The sequence below is a fragment of the Mus musculus genome, chromosome 3 (assembly GCF_000001635.26).
Source record: "Mus musculus strain C57BL/6J chromosome 3, GRCm38.p6 C57BL/6J".
In the NCBI taxonomy this organism is placed as follows: Eukaryota; Metazoa; Chordata; class Mammalia; order Rodentia; family Muridae; genus Mus; species Mus musculus.
The window spans coordinates 49,095,470-49,102,029 of NC_000069.6; the positions used below are offsets into that span (position 1 = coordinate 49,095,470).

Consider the following 6,560-nt stretch of genomic DNA (forward strand, 5'->3'; position numbering starts at 1 on the left):
ATGCAGTTGCAGCAGTGCACTGCATCTGGACTTCACCAGTCACCATGAGCGACACTGCAGTCACTGATCCTCCAGTGCTGTAATATCCAAAGACAAGAACGCAGTGTCTCTATACGATTTTCTGATTGTAGCTGTTTAATTGTGGAAAACAAAGACAATATTTTTCAAACACTATTACTCCACATATAAATATCAGATTACCGTATGCTGTAATTGTGTGGTATCAGAATGTTTGATATTAAAATTTGGTGTTTGAGTTTCTGACTTAAGCGTCTTAAGAAAATTAAAATGGAATTTTGCCTTGGGATTAAGATAACATTTGCTATAATTTCTGAAGTCACCCTAATAACATAGCCACTTTTACCATGTATTTATAAGAATCAGCATTCTCAGAATTGACAGTTATGAAAGCAAAATATCAATCTATCCCAAAATATTGACAGCTCTCTAGAACCCAAAGTATCAAATAGTTACACAAAATTAACTTTCATTTAAAATTTAATAATTATGTCTATTACATGAATGTACAGATTGCTTTTACCAGAAGATTAAAGGGAGATAACAAATAATGGTTTATAATTACTTTTATGATTAGTCATGACTGTTAGTAAGGATCTCATTTATATGGCTTTTCTTTTTACAGGACTATGCACTCAAGATCACAGGAATTACTTTGCTAAAGGTATGAGAAGTGGAAGATGTTTGAGAAGCTCTGATCTATAAGAAGGGTACTTATGAGCTCATGGGGTGAGACTTCAACAAAAGCAAAACAACATCAACAATAAAACACCGTGAAAACCTATTAAAGGCATTGTGCACCCGGTGAACATTCTACAGAATGCCTGCCCTGGAGTCTGCTGTTACACGTGCCGTTGCATGGTTACAGGTAACTGCTAGATTGGCATTTCTTTTACATCTTTCTTTTATTAATCATCTAGAAATAATGCCTTTGAAACATAACATTTGTATGCCTCTCTTTAATTCAGTAGAATGCTTAAAGTAAGAAATTGAATTAAAGCTTCATGCTGTTTAGATATTGCTAAAACTATATAGAGTATATATCTTCACGGAATCTTTGATGCTGCAAAATGGCTATTTGATTTTCTTTAAGAAGATGAAAAAGATTGTGGGGAATACTGAGACAATAGGAAGGTAAGTTGCTATCTTTGTGTAATTGCTAATCTTTTTGGAATAAGAAATGTTGCATATTCACACTGTTGGGAACAAAGAGCAGAATGAATGAAGATAATACTGAGGTCTGTAAAAATTGGTTTATTAATTATTTTATGAAAGTTAAAAGTAAAATAATTTTAATTATCACATTATTTATTCACTTACCTCCCAATATCCTCCACCACTCCAACCAGGACCCTCTCAAATAGATCCTTTCCCCATTCCTCACTCCCCTTCTCTGAGAAGGGGGAACCCCTGCCTGGGTATCACCCCCACTATATATCTCAAATCACTATAGAATTAGGCACATCCTCTCTCAAAGAGGCCAGACAAGTTGCCAAGTCCGGGGAACTGGAACATAAGGCAGGGAACAGATTAATGAATAGTTCCAGGTCTAATTTTTGGGGGACCGTCATGAAGACCAAGCTTCACCTCTGCTATATATATGTGGGGACCTCTATCTAGCCCATTCTAGCTATTGAGTTAGTGGTTCAGTCTCTGAGAATCCCCAAGAATACAGGTTAGTTGACTTTGTTAGACTTCCTGTGAAGTCTCTGTCCTCTTTGGGTCCTTTATCCTTTCCCAACTTTTCCATAAGACTCCTCTAACTCCATCTAATGTTTGGCTGGGGATCTCTGCATCTCTTCTTATGGGCTGCTGGTAGAGCCTCTCAGAGGACAGTTATGCTAGGCCCCTGTCTGCAAGTGTAATGGACAATGATTAATTGTGTCAAGGTTTGGTTCTTTCACATGGGATGGGTCTCAATTTGAGCCAGTCATTGCCATTCCTTCTGACTTGCTCTACCCTTGTCCTTACACATCTTCTAGGAAGAACACATTTTGATTCTAAGGGTTTGTGGGTGGGGTGCTATCCTTATCTCTACTGGGAGTCCAGCCTGGCTACAGGAAGTAGCCACTTCAGCATCATATTCTTCACTGACAAAAGTTTTAGCTGGAGTCACCCCCGTAGCCACTCAGGGGCCTCACCTCTCATACCACCAATTGCAGTTCTCTGGCATGTCCTAGACATTGTCACCCCTGCCTACTTACAGTCTCCTTTCTCTTTTACCTGCTCTCCTTAAACTCCATCCCCTCACCCCATTCCCCTTCCCATCCCTCCTCCTACCCAGTTCTCTCCCTCCACCAACCTTCAGTTTCTATTTTATTTCACCTTCTGAGAAAGATTCAATATCTTCCCTTGGGCATTCCATGTTATTTGGCTCCTCTCTGTCAATGGATTGTAGTGTGGTTATCTTTGCAGACTATGATTAATTTAGACTTAGAAGAGAGTACATTCTATGCATATCCATTTTGGGTCTACGTTACCTCACTCAGAATGATATTTTTGTAGTTCCCATTCACTTGAATGCAAAATTCATGATGTCCTTGTTTTTAACAGGTCAGTTATATTCCGTTGTATAAATGCCATTTTCTTTATCCACTCTTCAGTTGAGGTACATTTAGGTTGTTTCCAGTTTCTGGCTATTATGATTAAAGCTACTATGAAAATAGTGCTGAGAGGGGCCTGCTACAGCTGTCCCCTAAGAGGCTCTGCCAGATCCTGACCAATATAGATGCAGATACTTGCAGCCTACCATGGCACTGAGCACAGGAACCCCAATGATGAAGATAGGGGAAGGACTGGAGGAGCTGTGAGGGACCTTATCTGGCTTCAATGGGAAGGAAGGCCCTTCATCCTGTGAAGCCTTGATTCCTCAGTGTAGAGGAATGCTAAGGCAGTGAGGTGGGAGTGGGCAGGTAGGTGGGGAAGCACCCTCATTGAAGCAGGGTAAAGGGGGGATGGGATAGGAGTTTGCAGAGGGGAAACCCAGGAAAGGGGATAATATCTGAAATGTAAATAAATAAAATATCCAATTAAAAAAATAGGTGGGCAGGTCTTCTTGTGGGATAGTAGAGCATCCTTTGTGTATTTGCCCAATAACATTATAGCTGAGTCTTGAGGTAGAATTGTTCCCAATTTCTTGAGAAATCATCAAATTGATGTCCACATTGCTTGTACATGCTTGCCCTCACAATAGCAAATGGAGGAATGTTCCCTTCTTCCACATCCTTATCAGTATGTACTGTTTTTGATCTCAGCTATTCTGATGGATGTGAGATGGAATCTCAATCACTTTGATTTGCATTTTGGTGATGACTAAAAGACAATGAATATTTCTTTCAGTGTTTCTAGGTCATGAAAGAGTCCTCCATTGAGAATTCTCTGTTTAGCCTATACCCCATTTTTAATTGGCTTATTTTGGTTTGTTATTTAACTTCTTGAGTTCTTTACATGTTTTGGATACTGGTCTTTGGTCTGATATAGGGTTGCTGAACATCTTTTCCCAGTCTGTTGGCTCTCATTTTGTCTTACTGACAGTGTCCTTTGCCTTACAGAAGCTTTTCTGTTTCATGGATTGCCTTTTTATTAATTATTGATCTTAGTGCCTGAGCCATTGGTGTTCAGTTCAGGACATTGTCTCCTGTAACAAAGAGTTGAAGGCTATTTCCCACTTTATGTTCTCTTAGATGTAATGTATCTGGCTTTACATTGGGGTCTTTTATTCACTTGGACTTGAGTTTTGTGCAGGGTGATACATGTGATTCTATCTGCATTATTTTGCATGCATAGATTCAGTTAGATCAGCACCATTAGTTGAAGATGCTGATTTTCATTGTATCGATTTGATTTATCAAAAATCAAGTCACTGTAAGTGTGTATGTTTATTTCTTGATCTTCAGTTTAATTCAACTCATCAAGTTGTTTGTTACAATACCAATACCATGCAGTTATTATTATTATTGCTCTGTAGTTCAGCTTGAGGTCAGGGATGGTGATACATACAGGATTTCTTTCATTGTACAGGATTGCCTTAGCTGTACTGAGAACTTTTTTGTTTTTGTTTTTCAATATGAAGGTGATAATTATTCTTTCAAGTTCTGTAAAAATTGTCAGAATTTTGATGCAAATTGCATTGAATCTGTAGATTGTTTTGGTAAGATGGCCATTTTCACTATGTTAATCGTACCCATCTTCTCATATCATCTTCAACATTTTCTTCAGAGCCTTGAGGTTCTTGTAATATGTCTTTTACTTGCTTGATTAAAGATACAACAACATAATTTTTAACATTTTGTGACTGTTGCAAAGCATGTTGACTCACTAACTACTTTCCCTGTCCATCTTTCATTTGCATAAAGGAGGGCCATTGATTTTTCTTTTGAGTTTTTTTTAAGATTTACAGATATGTATTTATTATCTGCAAACAAATCAATTAAAAGACTGATATTAAGTGTACCCGGTGAATTGTTTTGAATAATGTTTTATGTATATTTAATTTAAAATTACAAAGTATATAACACCAAAAAATAAATTATTATGACATAAAAATTATTGCCAACATTCTAATGACATCTTTTTTTTTCTTTTTTCTTCTTTTTATTAGGTGTTTTCTTTATTTACATTTCAAATATTACCTCTTTTCTAATTTCCCCTACGAAAATCCCTTATTCCCTCCCCACTTCCCCTGCTCCCAACCCACCCACTCCCTTTCCCAGTCCTGGAATTCCCCAATACTGGGCATAGAACTGTCACAGGACCTAGGGCTTCTTCTCCCATTGATAGCCAATTAGGCCACCCTCAACTTCATATACATCTAGAGCCACATGTCCTGCCATGTGTTTTCTCTGATTTGTGGTTTAGTTCAAAGGAGGTCTGGTGTTGCTGTTTAGTTCATATTGATGTTACTCCTTTGTGGCTTCAGACCCCTTCAGCTCCTAGGGTACTTTCTCTAGCTCCTTCACTGGTGACCTTGTGCTCCCTCCTATGGATGATTAAGAGCATCCACTTCTATATTTGCCAGGCACTGACAAAGGCCCTCAGGAGACAGATATATCAGGCTCCTGTCAGCAGGCTGTTGTTGGCATCTGCCAAAGTGTCTAGGTTTGGTGGTTGTTTATGAGATGGATCCCCAAGTGGGGCACTCTGATGGTCTTTCCTTCAGTCTCTGCTCTGAAATTTGTCTCTGTAACTCCGTCCATGAGTATTTTTTCCATTCCTAAGAAGGATTCTGAGCTTCTGGGCAAATACACTTATCAGTGAGTGCATATCATGTGTGTTCTTTTGTGATTGGGTTACCTCACTCAAGATATTCTCCAGATACATCCATTTGTCTAAGAATTTCATAAGCTCATTGTTTTTAATAGCTGAGTAGTACTCCATTGCGTAAATGTACCCCGTTTTCTGTATCCATTCCTCTGTTGAGGGAAATCTGGGTTGTTTCCAGTTTCTGGCTATTTTAAATAAGGTTGCTCTTAACATAGTGGAACATGTGTCCTTATTACATGTAGGAACATCTTCTGGGTATATGCCCAGGAGAGGTATTGCTGGATCTTCTAGTAGAACTATGTCCAATTTTTTGAGGAACTGCCAAACTGATTTCCAGAATGGTTGTACCATTCCACTTGTAGTGGAAGAGTGTTCCTTTTTCTCCATATACTTGCCAGCATCTACCGTCACTTGAGGACCTTGGTCCTACGACGCCTCTATGCCCCAGAATAGGGTAATGCCAGGGCCAGGAAGTGGGAGTTGGTTGGTTGGTGAGGAGAGGGAAGGAGAAGGGGATAGGGAACTTTTGGAGGGGAAACCCAGAAATGGAATGACATTTGGAATGTAAACAAAGATAATATCTATTTAAATAAATGTGATTTACCTCTAATTTTCTTATGTGTGATGATTAATGTTGATCGTTAATCAAATTTTATTTAGAAATATTTATGACAAAGGATCCTTTGAGTGACTCTGGGAGTATATTTAATATCATTACAGTCTATCTATGCTTAAGTAACTGATGTGGGCAAACTGACACTATAACTGGGTTATACTATTCTTTTCATTTTCCTGAAATGTATAAAAAGGAGAATGTCACTATATCTGAGCATTCGTTGTCCTGTGCTTCTCAACTAAGGGAACGACTTCACTACCTACAACCTCCTCACATCTGAACTGCTGTGTGATGGTACCCTGAACCATCAAATAATGTGCTATTTTTTCCTAATGTAAATAATTTTCTAGAGTACCTTTCACAGAAATAGGATTATAAATTTCTTTATAAAGAAAGTGTTGCTACAATGCCCGTGAGTGAGTCTGATTCTAACTAGTTGAATTTTTGCTGTGGGAACTGTTTAATGGTAAGAATATGGAAGAACTTGGTCAGATAAATTCCAAATTTTCATTTATTGATAATTACTTAGAACGCCATTTTGATTACAGTTTGGAAGTAAAAAATTAGTAAAGTGATTCTAGTGGATATGTCTCATGAATACAGGTCCCTGAGTAACGAAGGAGGAGGAGAAAACTGAAAATGGCATTTTTCCAAAGACTATGGA

The 6,560-nt window shown here is 38.2% G+C and overlaps 1 long non-coding RNA gene across 1 annotated transcript in view; it reads left to right on the plus strand.

Moving 5' to 3' along the window:
* Positions 1–886, plus strand: part of Gm31415 — a 34,019-nt gene extending 33,133 nt beyond the window's left edge. The window contains exon 3 of the long non-coding RNA XR_867196.2: positions 644–886. This is a non-coding gene — a long non-coding RNA (predicted gene, 31415). The remainder of the gene's footprint in view (positions 1–643) is intronic.
* Positions 887–6,560: the final 5,674 nt, after the last annotated feature.